This window comes from Acromyrmex echinatior, chromosome 1, assembly GCF_024713525.1.
Source record: "Acromyrmex echinatior isolate Ae372 chromosome 1, ASM2471352v2, whole genome shotgun sequence".
NCBI classification, from domain to species: Eukaryota; Metazoa; Arthropoda; class Insecta; order Hymenoptera; family Formicidae; genus Acromyrmex; species Acromyrmex echinatior.
This window is the reverse complement of record NC_141852.1, coordinates 15,336,185-15,350,611: the sequence shown is the minus strand read 5'-3', so window position 1 is coordinate 15,350,611 and position 14,427 is coordinate 15,336,185. Positions and strand designations below refer to the sequence as shown.

General features: G+C 37.3%; 1 protein-coding gene and 2 long non-coding RNA genes across 7 annotated transcripts in view; 2 read left to right on the top strand and 1 right to left on the bottom strand.

Moving 5' to 3' along the window:
- LOC105154761 (uncharacterized) overlaps positions 1 to 10,672 on the bottom strand; it is a 42,074-nt gene extending 31,402 nt beyond the window's left edge. Inside the window, exon 1 of the long non-coding RNA XR_847240.2 lies at positions 4,443 to 10,672. This is a non-coding gene — a long non-coding RNA (uncharacterized LOC105154761). The remainder of the gene's footprint in view (positions 1 to 4,442) is intronic.
- Positions 1 to 14,427, top strand: part of lilli (AF4/FMR2 family member lilliputian) — a 301,708-nt gene that overhangs the window by 251,091 nt on the left and 36,190 nt on the right. The window lies entirely within an intron of this gene.
- Positions 10,675 to 13,018, top strand: LOC147910997 (uncharacterized). Its single transcript, XR_015544081.1, has 2 exons — positions 10,675 to 10,742; positions 11,974 to 13,018. It is a non-coding gene; the product is annotated as an uncharacterized LOC147910997 (long non-coding RNA).

Sequence of the window (14,427 nt, the reverse complement as noted above, 5' to 3'; positions counted from 1 at the left end):
CTGCGGATGCAAATTAAGCGTTACAGTCAAGTAATTCCCTATCATCATAGTCGGCCGAACAACAATGAAGGGTATTGCTTAATATGACGTCGTATACGCGAGGAGGCAATCGGTTACCTAGAAGTGACTCAGAATTTCGCAGTGGCACTACGAGAAATCTAGGTCACGTTGGCGATTTACGTTTCTCGACTGGGCCTAAAGTAATTTTGAAGTGCTTGTGTTATCTGAGATCATGTTCCTTCTTAAAAAAGAGTGACATCGTCTAAAATAATATCATGGATGCACTTACGGTATTTCAATAATGAAATATCATATGAAACTTGAGATAATCATGTTAAAGATGATTCATTTGGATTTCACGGTAATGCATGTATATTTTTACCAGCATTGTTTTATAACAAAAATGTTAGTTTTTCGTTTATTTTATGAAACTCTTATATTGCAAAAGGATTATCTATAATTAATTTGTAACAGAAAGAGATATTTTTCGTGATGTTAAAGAAACATATGTGTCCTTGGGACTTACTAAAGCTTTTGTTTTAGAAGAACTAAAAGAGAAAAAATTAATCGACACGTAGTCATACACTTATCTGAGATTAATATATTTAAAAATATATAAGTATGGAATATTATTAATATTTCAATATCTAACTTTGTTATCGTAATTTCTCTTCGTTGAACGTACTTATTTATAGAGTCTTGTTTCGACTTAATATAATAATATAATAATAGCTTTATTTGATATGAAAGTTAATTAAAGCAATATAGTAGTACATGACAAAATACTAAAAGCATACAATGAGCATGATTGCAGCTCATAATAACTGACTGACTGACTTGATGCCTAATCTGAAATATTCTAGAATTTTAACTATGTAAAAAATTGCAATATTTTAACTTATTGTTAACCTAAATATAGTAAAAGAATAGAATAAAAGTGTGAAAAATAAGATTGTGAAACATGAAATTATTCCAAGTCATTACAATATTAGGAAAATGTTTCAGGGTCATCAGGACCCATATGTTCCAGTATTATGGGTCAACTAATCGGAAGTTTTGTAGTGGTATGGCATTTTGCGATATTTGATTTGATTAAGGAATCCAAGCTGTCAGCTTGCGTTCCCAGCTGGGTGGTTAATTAACTTTGAAATGCATATGTTAGTTCGCAACGGTGTTTCTTCTTAACGCAGATGACGTCGTGGACGCCGGTTATTTCAATAAAGTACGTTGTTAAAAATCTTGCGATAATCTTTTCAATAAAGGAGAAATTGGTGATACACTTGTTACGTGTTATCAGCGCTATGATCGATAACAGCCTTAATAAAAACGCAATAAAAATATTTTTGCAAGTCACGCTTCTACATCGTGAATATGTCAAAATTAAGTGAATTATACAGCAGTGGCATGACATTTCAAAATACGACCAGACTCTTCGTCGACGCCGAGACTGCAAAAGCTTAATTCAAGATTTATTCTCGCGTATATGATGGAAGATATTTATTGTACGATTCATAGCATTCCAATCGATGATTTCGCTAGTTGGGAATGGGAGAACGTGATGGAAACACGCTTTTAAATAGCAACTTCTGTAATTCGCGTTATAGGCTCTTTGCATCATTATTACGTGCTGCTACGTGGAAAAGGTAGAGGTGTGGGTCGTAGATCTGTCAAGGATGACTTATCGCCACCATCGGCGGACTCCATCTGCGTCATCGCGATAGCAGCACATGAACAATTCGACGTGTATCGCGGCAATAAGTGCGCGATGCATCGCGTCGCATTGCAACGAAGGAGGCAAAATGTAATCGATTATTGAAGTTGAATTTATTAGTAGGTAATTAATACACACCAGACTCGTCCATTGGGGCGACTATAAAAAGAAACGTCTTACTTAGTCCGTCGGATACAAATGAATTTTCCATCGCATCCGCCGAGATTGAAAATAAATGTTTATCTGATATAAAAAGAAATAGAGGAGAGGAGACGGTTAGAAATAGGTTAGTACTCTCAGGTGTATGCTTTTTAAGTAGTTTTGAAAAGTATGTTGATATTAATTTTAACCCACGATTGGATTATTCATATCCTGCGTATTTCTTTTTTAAATACCGAGAGAATTTGGCTAAATAATGGTCTTTATTGTTTCCTCTTCTTATTACACAACTTTATAAATATCTTTCTAAAGATGTAAGAAACACTAATTTTTGTATGCGCACTAAGAAGTGTTTGTATTTAAAACACGTAAGTACTTAAATCCAAACACATAGTATCTTTACTGAAAAAGTTTAAAACTATAACATCTTTAAGTGTGTTTAAAAAAATGGAGACAAGAATAAAACATTTTAATATTATATCTTATAATTAAACACTTTTTTTTTAAGTATTTGTAAAAGTAATGAAAAATAACCCGGGACGATTTATCGTGTACAGTAAAGAATCAGAAAATCGTCGTGTATAAATTAAGCTTGGAAGCTTTCAAACAATTGAACTAAATTTGGTAACGATTTGTGCATGACGTATAAAGTTATATTACATACATAGTTGGTAACATTCTATTCTCCTCTTCCATAACCTTTTTATTCTTCAGTTTTTTGTAAATTGCACGTTCTATTATATCCGAAGACCTACAGCATAATTGATATCATTCTATAGCTAACAAACTCGTATCAAAAGTAATTATGTCACACAAAATATCTGATTGCGAGTTATTTCAATAAAACATGGTATTCCCTTCCCTTCTATTTAATCGACAGTATTTACGGAGATTTGCGGAAGGGTGAATTCTGATTTTATCCCGGAATATGTCATTCCCTCGTCATCGAAATGAGCCCCGCTAAATCGCTTGCCCTCAGGTCATATTGACGTCTGGTTTGCTTTCGGAGACCTAATTTCGGGAACGACTGAGCAATATAATGCGTCACGATTTCCTCGTGGATTATCTATCGAAATGTAGGAGCGAGAGGAGATAAATCTCCAAAATTATGATGGTTGATGAAAGGGTATAAGGAGAACAAGGATGGGAGAGTGGCGAAAATGATGCGACACTGAAGGAAAGACAAAGTTGTGATGGCAGAGTTGTCACAAAATTAGAAATTATGGGAAAGTGTCAAAGAAATTGAAAACAGTCAGAGAAATTAAGGAAAAATGAAGAAATTTTTCAAAGCTTTCTGGAAAATTAAAATTCTGAGCTTTATGGAAGTTTAATATAAAGAAGCTTGATGTATCTATGCAATTTTGAAATACTACCAACTTAACAACTAAATACAAGCAGTGTCAACAAAATTAATAGTAATTTACATGGCTATATTAAATTGATCTCTCAACAAAATATTTAACGGCTTCCAAATCAAGAAAATAGAAAAAAAATTTCAGAATATTATTAAAAGCATCAGGCAGAGTCATGAAATTTTGTCTGGAAGTCTGGAAAAAATTATGGAATTTTAGGATAAGAAATTGAATGATATTTCTGGATGGGCAGGCAAGGTGGTCCAACCAGATCCTTTTGGTCAAACAGGTGCACATGGAACTGCCGTACGCTGTCCTGGCGTGTGCCGGCTAACTATATGCCTTAATAATACATGGACGCGATCCGTTCACGGCCGACACGCACGTACACATTAACATAAACACAGATCACGCGCGCGCGATGAACACATCGATCGATACGCATGTACGAGCAACAACTGGCCATCGAACGTTTCCGTCAAACTTCTCGTTTCGTAGCCCTCGTAACTTTCAAGGCACTTTCTCGGAAAAGTTTGTAACGGGGACAAAAATGATAGCATAGATAAAAAGAATCGTCGTTGGTAATTTTTGCATAATTTTCGTTGAAAAATATTTGCCTTTTTTTTCACACATCTGTGTATTTCAAAAATGTAACTCCAACAATGTAAGTAGAAATTGTTAATTTTGTTACTTTTTCTGGATCTCTTTGTTTTTATAACCCTGCGTTCGTATTAAAAGCTTTTATATTAGTAATCCAGAATAATTACGTTGGCTATTGCATCGCAATCGTTTCTGCCTCGTACAAACTTTATGAAATGCATACATTCTACCGGTTTGAAAACGTATTTATATAAAAATTCGGAGTTATCAAGCCATGTCATCAATTTGATGGGATTTACGTAGACAATTTGAATATTAAATGTTCCACAACCCCCGAGACTCGCTTTAATTAACAATCCGGTCGGAGCTAAGACCGGTGAATTTCAAAGTCTTTGGCATTTTGCTTTCGATGGAGCATTTAGCGTTTAGCGTGTCGTCTCCGATGCATATCGAATCGCGGAGCGTATCAATTCGTACGGCTGCATTAATTCTGCACCCTCGTGTGAGCGAGTCAGGTGGAGAGAGGGTAATGAGGTAAGGGAAACCAAGTGGGCGTCTGGAGAATGCTTGAGGTGTGCGTCGAGCAGGCGGCAAACACGAGGAAAGACGAAGGCCCTTACTCGGTGTATCGGAGTGCCACTTATGCACGACGATGCGCTCTCGTCGAGCGTATGTGTTGCATTTGCGGCTCGGATCGGCGTGGTGCACACGTGGAGAACACGACAACGACGACGACGACGACGATACGCCTCGGATTCGGTAGATGTAGAGGCACTCTACCTCGAGCGCGGCCGCGTTATAACAATATTTGCGTCCACAGTAGTCGCTTTTTAAAGCGAGCGAGAGAACACTCTCTCGTAATTATTGTTATCACCCATTCGCATCACGATACATCGCAGCGCACCGTCGACTGGTGGTGGTTATTCATTGTTCCTTCGCTTCGGCTCGTTCCGAGCGATGCATCATCGTCCCGGCGCGTGCAAAGCGTTTTATCGTTACGAGGCGTCATGGCCTCTCCCTCACGGCGATCGTCTTGAAAAAGCTCGGGTAATCGAAGTAACGAGCGGCACATAATTCAATGGTGGGAAGAAGGCGGACAATCTTGTTTAGGAACAAGTTTCTTGAAGTAGATAAGGAAACGCTATGAAAAGTGTATAAAATACAGTAGCTGTAATAATAAGATAAAACTGACAATTTCAAGAAGTTGGAATATGATTTAAATCAATAATTTAAAAAAACTTATATTTCCTTTATATTTCCTTTATGATTTAAATCATTTTATAAAAGTATAAAGTTTTGGTGCGATTTGGATTCGTAAAAAGGGAGAAAAAGAGTCTAGTTATATTCTGGTTGAAAGTTGGACAAATCAGAATCATTCCTGATTGAATCTAACATTGAATTACAATTCTAGTTGAGATAAGCAGAATTGATATGATCAGAATCTTGTGATTTATTTTCAGTTAGACTTATTTTTAATTATTACTCCAACATATGCACAGATTTTTATCGACAATAATTACAAAAATAATTTATTCCGAATTGTATACAGCGAGCGGCGTTATTATTTAAAACTATGTTGTACGTATTTTTTAACAAAATGAAAATTATGACAAAATTACAAATTGTTTGTATTGTATTTGTAAGTGATACAAAATATGTTTGGCACCGATTTAGAATTTGGACCAAAAATAAGAGTCACGTTTCTAAAAAATAATTAAAATAAAATGAAAAAATCTTTATTTAAACTATAAAATTGTGTTGTTAAATATAAATATTGACCTCTTTCTCTTTCTCTCTTATTGAACTGTTTTGTATAATATTTATTACAGAAAGTATGAATTCCTGTTATTTTAAAAGTTTGCTACTTACTTCCTAATTTATAAGTTTATGTTTTTAGCATATTATATCTTTAATTTATTCACTTTTGTCGTACAGGTTCAATACTATTCTCGCATAATCTATCACATGAATAGTCGGTATAAACTGGAGCTAGTTAAACACAAGTGCCGATCATCGATGAACCTCGCGTCATTGAATGCATTAATTCGAGCCACGTTTAGTTACGTTGCAGCTCGGATTCCGCGATAAACTTCCGCTGCTCGTAAATGCTCAAAGCACAATGAAATACGAGAGTAAGATATAAGAACAGGGAATAAATGTAGATCCAAGTCGATATAAACAATATGTCGATGCATTTTACGCGCAAATGTCGAAAACATGTACATTAAACAGCGAATAGTGAAGAGGAGATTCAATTATATATATATAGTCTCACATTCTCTATTTTTAAAATTTATATTAAAATAGCCAATAAATTATTCATTTATTCGTTTCGAAAACGGATCAATAATTAAGATCTTCGAATCGGAAGTTCGTGCTCGTCCAGAATTACATTTTAAGAGATTTTTTATCCTTTTGTAATATTTACCTTTGTATTTTACCCCGTGTACGAGTCAACGACGGGCGCGCGGGATTGTCGATAAATCCCGAGTAGAAAGGTTTCCCCTGGCAACCTAAACACGCATAAATCTCTCAATCGAGTCGAGTTCCTGAAGTTTCCTTGTTTCCGAGGGAGGGTTCTTCAACCCTGACGACAGTTCGAAGGCGCGCATTCGTGTATATTACGAACGGTCACGTAGGCACTCGGCATCAGCTTTGCTTGTAGGGCCCTAACGCGGGCCCCGCGTCGCGTTGCCCAAGAAGAAGGGGAATACGTAACAAAGCCCTCGATGCGTGCAGGTGAAGCCGACCGTCTGCTTGCCAAGCTGCGCGCGTTCATGTTCGCGCAGGGGCCCCAGGCCCCTCTCGTCGGCGCGTGTTCCGGGGCCCGTTTACCGTACCATCGGCGCGCCGCGCCACCCGGCAGCGAAGCAACAGCGGCAAGCAACAGCAAGCAGGAGCAGGAGCAGCAACAGCGGCAGCGGCGGTGGTAGTAAGCAGAAAATCGTGCCGCGGTGATGCCATGCCGTCCGACTAGAAGGGGCCTCTTCGAGCCTCAGTCAACCGACGCGCGTCGTTTAGACCGTACATGTCGCACTCGCGCCAGCGAGTTAAATTTCTTTACTGTCGCAGCCGGTAAAGTGTTGCCGGAAAATTTATAAACCAGTTCTGAACGGTCGGAATTTACTAAGAAAAGTGATTACCTAATTTATTTTGTCCCTTTTAAGTTAACCTTTTAGGTTATTGTCTTTAACAAAGAATATTTTCTTGTAATAACCTTGAAATATTATTAAAAATTTTAGTGCACACAGAAAAGTATTCTATTGTTAAGAAAATTGATTATTCAATTTGTTTTGTTTCTTGATAATAACTCTCAAATATATTTATTACAGATTTTAAGAAACTTATTATTGTGTGCTGAAAAGAATTTTTTTTGAAGAATATTATAAAATTGATCGGAGAAAAACTACTTTATATGTAATAAGCAAATCGAATTTGTTTTAATTTGATAATTGATTGAAGTATTAAATTCACTAGGTTCAGAGCATTTTTTGAATTTTAATGTTTGTAATGAACTTGATAAATTTGCAAATATGAACTTTTGAAATATTTGAAACAAGTAATTACTACTTGCGCATAGTATGTATATTTTTGTGTGCAAGAAGAAGCTTGGTAAAGTTTCATTAATTTCTACTTAGATTCGCGCCCTCATGTTGTGAGATCATATAGCGATGCCAAGTTCGACGAAGATTCTAAAGTTGTACTATTATCGCGCTGATCGATCCAAACGAAGTCGAGTGTGAAATCCTTCCTCCTGGTGGGAACTTTTAACCGGGGAGGTTTTTTTTTACTCCGTTCCCTATTGATTGCGTAACACGCGATGAGAAAGTAACGTCGCATGTCATCGAGCCCGTCGTCACTCGATGACATTTAAACCTGCGTCGATGAAGTGTTGAAGTGTTGACCGTGCGATTTGCAGGTTTACGCGGTGTAATCAATCGTTTTTCGAGTGTGAAGTGTTCGACGGAGATCCCCTACCACAGCCCCCGAGGCTCAATTTGACGGAGTGCGCGGAGTACAACAATAGATGAGGAGATGCGCGGAGCCGATGATCAGGCGTGTGCATGCTTGAATTAATCAACGTGCGTGTCATCGAGCTTGACGCTCATTTAAATTCTACTCGCCGTTGAAATGTTGATGAGAGGGTGGGAATTACGTGCAGACAAAGTTGTGCGCAAGTATCGATCGGTGTTGAGTTTCAAAACGAGGTTCAACTGACGGCGCGTCCCTATTGGCTCGCGATGAAGTGTATCGCGTGACGTTCTTCATAAAGCGGATCGTTCTCTGCGCGCATATGTATCATTCGTTGTCGTCAGCGAGTTATCACCGTCTCATTAAAATTAGTTTCGTGTCGATCAATTGTACCGTCGTTGCGACGTTGATGAGAAATTACGAGGAAACCTGTGTCATCGATCGAAGCTCGGTTTCAAAACGAGGTCCCGCCGATATACTGGAGCACAAAGGCGGGAGAATCTCTTCATGACTTTATAAACGAGGGGATCGCATTCCGTGATGCCTCGTGGAGGCGACGATGTCTAATCAATATTATTGATTTATATCGCATCTCATGAAAAGCGAGAAATTTGTAATTAAGATTACCCGGACTTTGTGAAACGCGCGGTTCTCGTAAATAATCGTGCCGCGCATTAAACGAATAAAATACCGAGTCACGCCACGTGTCGCAAAATCGATAATTTCAGAGCATCGCCGGAAGTTACCATAGGGGAACAGCGATCTGAATTCACGGACACGGGGCGCTCGTTTTTCATGGCAGCTGATCCGTTCGCTCGATACGATCAGTCGCATCAGCGAGAGTGCTGCGATCGGTGCTTCAGTGAAGCCTCAACACACGTATTCCTTTCAAGAAGGAGCACTTGAACTAAAAGAAGACAAGAGATCTGTTTTCGGTGATTGAACTCGTGAATGCTTTTTTTTGGAACTTGAAGTGAGAAAACGTATTTGGCGACAGAAAGTTCTAATGCAGTCTAGTGCAAGAATAAAAACTAGACCTACAATAAGCTGCTCTTGACTCATCTTTGTATTTGAGTAACCATGATACTGTAAGATATGTATAAGTAGACACAAGAGTGAGTGTCAACGTAGGGACTGTGTGGCTCAGTGACAGTATGATTGCTTAATAGGAGAAACTAGGCTTCAGAAAATAGGCTTCGGTTTGAATCCCGGCAGTGTCCAGGAGTACTTTAATATTTTCTTCGCGTTGTTACTTATAGTACTTGAACCCTTCAGGGTTCCAGTGAGCAAAGGAAAAAAGAGAAGAGGAGCACTTTGTAGGACATGATCCCGGCATGCATTCTTATTGATCGCCATCTACTGTCATCGTTCACGTGTTCACGCATATGTCGCCTCTAGCCGGAACGTTGCTGGAATGACAATTACTTCCTTTCAGTAAGAAAAATTAACATCGCTGATCGACAAAGAGGAAACGGTGCCGAAGTGCTCAGACTGGTACACGTGTCGTTAGCACTCGTTTCTAAAGCGTCCCGAGAGGAGGATATACGTCGCGTGGCCGCAAAGTTTACCAAAGTACATAGGTGACCCCGAAGAGGACTAACTGGTCTTTCTCGGCCATAGTTAGCTGGGTCTGGGTCAGTCGCTCACGTGTAAGCAAGCCCCGAGGGGGCGTGTTGGCGCTTCCGGCACGAAAACGTGGATTCACCCTGTGTCGACCTTGAAGAGAACCCTTTCTTCTTTTACATCCTGTACCGTGATACTTGCTCGCTCTCTTTTTTTCCTAATATAAAAGTTAATCTGAACTTTCTCAAGTTTCAAATGCGTCGAAGGTCTTGGAATCTCGCAATTTTACAACCTTGAAGAATTCTTCGCACGCCGACACCTGTCTTCATGACAGGATTTCTTTACGAATATCAGGACGTGGATATTGAGCGGACCCACCGACTTTTTTTTATTAGAGCCTCACGTTCACGACTGGAATAGTTTTCGGTGGATCTTGATTTGATGTTTCGCACAGCCTTGAAGAAAACTTTTTGCCACTGTTTTATCCGCACGACCTCGCGTGTGTGACGTGAGTTTGGATTCGTTTCTTGCGCACGCGGATTTTCAATGTCCCCCTGGATAATGTGAGCTTTGTATTTAAGCCCACTGAATGCTCCGCTTGTGCGGCGAACGGACGTCGCCAGCCACTTCTCGCAATTTCCTGAGATAAAGCCGATTCCACGTTGGTTCGGTGCATTGTGCGATGTAATAATAGGCTGAACGTAATCCATTTCGATAACAGAAAATATATCTTGAAGATACAACTCTGTGTCGTAACCTAGATTCGTAAACAGGATCGTGCAAATTTAATTCAAATCAATAATAAATTACGCTCGTTTTACTAAATAAGAATGAGAAGGAAGAGAGGTCATTTATATGAAATGAGCTCAAAATTAGACGAATATATTTATTAAATATAACATATACATATATATATATATATAAACTAGTAGAACATTTTAGTTTAACTCGATCATTCTCAACTGAGTAATTAGATAATTGATACGTCTAATATAATTAATAAAGATGTAAGCATATAAAAAGTGAAACGTTGAAATGCATGAGTGGAAAAAGAAGAACTTAGGCAAAATTTAATTCACAATACGTTTCGCAATTACAAGATCCAGGGATAAACTTAATTGAAGAATCGACGAGTTATTTTGACAATTCTGCGATCGCATAATCTGACGTGATCGGGCGGAGTCTGGAAAGTGAACTTCATCAGGAATTCCTAAGCATCAGAAGTCGCATCTTGATGCAGCATCTCCAACGACGTACCGTCCGATGACTGCACTACTTCGCGAGCACGAATAACATGAGACAGAAACAACAACAGCAGCGATAACTCATGTTCAGTAGATTCAAGCTACTTCAGGGCGGTGTCAGCTACCTTCTGTTATCATCAGGTGCGCAACATCGAAGTCGTACGCTCTCGCTCTCGCTCTCTGTTCCTCTATTTGCTCGATTCAATCGATTGCGGCGCGACGATGACAGCGGTCGATGACTCACGGAGCTCAGTCGGAGATAACTCGGACGATGAATTTACAGCGCATTGTTGCACCGGCGTGGCGCGCGCATTACACGGGTTGACCCGATGTCAACATTGTTACGCGCGGAGAACGCTGCAAATTTCGAATCTCAATGATCATCAGCACGTCCGCTGACGAGTTCCCTGCGTTTCTGGATCAGAGAAAGGGGGGTCGATCGGCGATGTTATAGATCGCGTCGAGCGGATAAATTTAACGCGTGAAATTATTTATACGAGTCGCCTTGGTTGTCGCGGACTGGCTGCGTACGGAAAGAATAGTTTTACTGAAATATCTAAAAATTTAGTTAGATACAGATCTGAAAATAATTTTGTTCGGACCATCCAAATATAATTACATATTTAAACTGTTTGCTGCAGAAGAAAAATGATTGCAATTATTATAATTTAACTTATACTTTGCATCTAATAATTTTTTAGAACCATTTTATATTTACAATTATTGTATCTATACAAATATAGTTAATTATTAATAGTAATCATTATACACGCGCACACACTGCTTGAAAATCGTTAATTTTTTAAACATATATTTTAGTTATGATTACCAAATAGTAAGTGATCATAAGAAAATAATTATATTTACTGTAATTGCGATTGCATTTACTGAATAAAAATGTTTGTAACATTTATATCTTAATGTTTTACTATAGTAATGTTTGAAATTATCATAATTTATGGTACAATTTTTTTATGTTTGAGAGAACATATATGATTATTATTATTATAGCAGTAATAACCATAAAAATAACACTCCTAATCATAATTATTTTACCATGCAATTATAGTCACAAATATCAAACATTTTTCTCTCAAACATAAAAAAATTGTGCTTAAAACTCTCTCTCAAAATGTTAAAATTTTTGCAGCATTTTTATAACGTTTAAGCGTTTTACATAATTATTTGAATATAGTACAACAAAATTATTTGCAGATCTGTATCTAACTAAATTTTTAGATATTTTAGCAAAACCGTTCTTTCCATGCGCGTGTACAGTCGTAGAAATACTCCGCCTGTATTTCCAGATAATATTAATTATTGACATCGACTCTCTGCCCTTTTCGTTTAAACATTTTATATTTTATTTTAGGCATCGGGTGAGAATTACGGAGGCGTAAACTTTCACGTTAAAAGATTTAAGCGGAGTCAACTCCTCCATCTGGCTCAATTATTGACATACGTGTGTTAACAAGATACGCAACGACCTCGTGATACTTCGGCGCTAATTATTTTCTGACATCGAGAGCGGTTATTGTGCGTTGCGTCACTGATTGATCGCAGTCATCCGTATACCGAGTCGACCGCTGGACTGCAACGCAACGAATATTGATAATTAGGCGGCGGGAGGTCGCAGGATAATTTCATACCTATTGTTGAAATGACGGCCATGATGTCCGATGAATAATAAGTGCCCTGGTGTGTGCAATTATACAATCGTTTATTGACATTACCGAGTATCTTCTGATCGTAAATATAAATTATTTAATGAGCATGCAAAATAATATCTTTTTTGTATCGCTTGTAAAAAAAAACACGTAGATATGTATAAAGAAAAAACTTGACAATTATTTTACATGTTTTTTCATCAAGGTTATTTATTCACTTTTATGTAACGTGAAGAAATAATTATAATTTTTTATATTTAATGCTAATACGAAATCAAATACTTTTGATCTTACACAAAAACTACTTTAATATCTATATAAAAAAAATATGTATAAATGTATATAGAAAAAAATATGATAATTATCTGACGTATTTATTATTATATAAAATATTTTTTATCGTCTATAAAAAGCGCAGAAATGTACAAAGAAAAAGAATATTATTTGATGTATTTATTTGTCAAGATTTATTTAATACATTCATTTTATGTATACAGAAAGAATGATTTTATTAAAATATCTAAAAATTTAGCTAGATACAGATCTAAAAATAATTTTGTTAAATTATTAAAATAAGAATCTCAAATATAATGAATAATGCTGCAAATAATTTTGTCATTCTAACAGCTATGCAGTTTGAGTAATCTGCATAATTGTTTTGATGGATTCAACAAATTATTTCCAGATTTGTATCTGGCTAAATTTTTAGTCACTTTAATAAAAGCGTCTTTTCTATATAAAGAAAAAAAATTAATTTATAATTTTTAGTAATTTTTAGTTTAATACTAATATGAAACCAAGATCTTTCGGTTTTACACATAAAAGGAACCTCACTTCCTCTCGCCGGAATTATTTCCGGCTGCCGCAACAATTTCTTGCGTGGTTTCGTAATAACGTCGAAGCACGCGCTTCCACATTAGACAAGCTTGGTGGTAAAATGAGGGTGATAAAATACGGCGTCCTGTAACGACGGGTGGTGTGTGCGCGCCAGTCCGCCCAGAGTGTTCAGCCCTCTATATTTCGAATTTAACACCGTGCACCCTCCGCACCGTTCGCTTTCATACCGCAGACTCGTCCACAAGTTTCCCTGAAGTCCCTTTCCCATGACATGCGTTGTGTGCATGCGTGCATGTTGCGTGTACGCTATTGTTTACGCAATGCCGGTCGACCCGCGCGCTCTGCTCTTCCACCTCTTCCTTTCATCGTTACTTCCTCTGCTTCCCCTCTGTCGTGGTAGCAAGCAGGTCATCGAATTTCTAAAGACGAATTTCTCGTGCACGACAGTCGGTTCCGACTACGAAAGACTACTGTGTCTGGAACGACAAACCGCTTCTTTTTGAATCTATATGTATCAATCTAACTGAATCTCTTTTCACCTCGTCTCGAATGCGTTAACCGCACTTCTGTTGAATTGCACGAGATTTTGGGTCACGATGATTACCAGCTTCACCATGTGTTCATATTTATTAAATGCTTGTGGAAAAAAATTATATAGACTCTTGAGAAAGTTGTCTCTCTCTCTCTCTCTCTCTCTCTCTCTCTCTCTCTCAAGAGAGTAGTAATACAATATAAACCAGAGAAGAGATTTTTGAAACTGAAGAAGAGAATAATAAGCTAATCTAGATCGTTTTATGAATAAATTAAATAAGCAAAGAAAGTGCCAACAACGATGACACTAGATTTTAATAATATATTTTATATGTAAATTCTAAATACGTCTTTTAATTGTATAAATTATTACGCCGCTTACTGTCGGATTTGAAATGCAATCATAAATCGAAGTTGAAATAATAATATCACAATTACAATAAATCAATTTGATAATGCTACTAGCATTTTAAAATACTGTCAAGACTAAATCTTCGCGTCTAACTTATACATGAATTCTAAATACATCATTATATAAACTGTGCTCCATTTCAACTTTCAACTGTAGTCATAAAGTGAAGCTGGAATAATATCACAATTGAAATTGATCGTCGATTTAATAATAATAATACTACAGTATTTTAAAACACTGAAAACTTATTGCGAAAAATGTTATTCAATTTGAAGAAAAGATTTAACTATACAAGATTGTATCTTCTTGAATCTTCTTTGAGTCTGTTTTATTCTCCACGACAAAAAGATTACAAACAAAGGAAGGAAAACATTCGCAT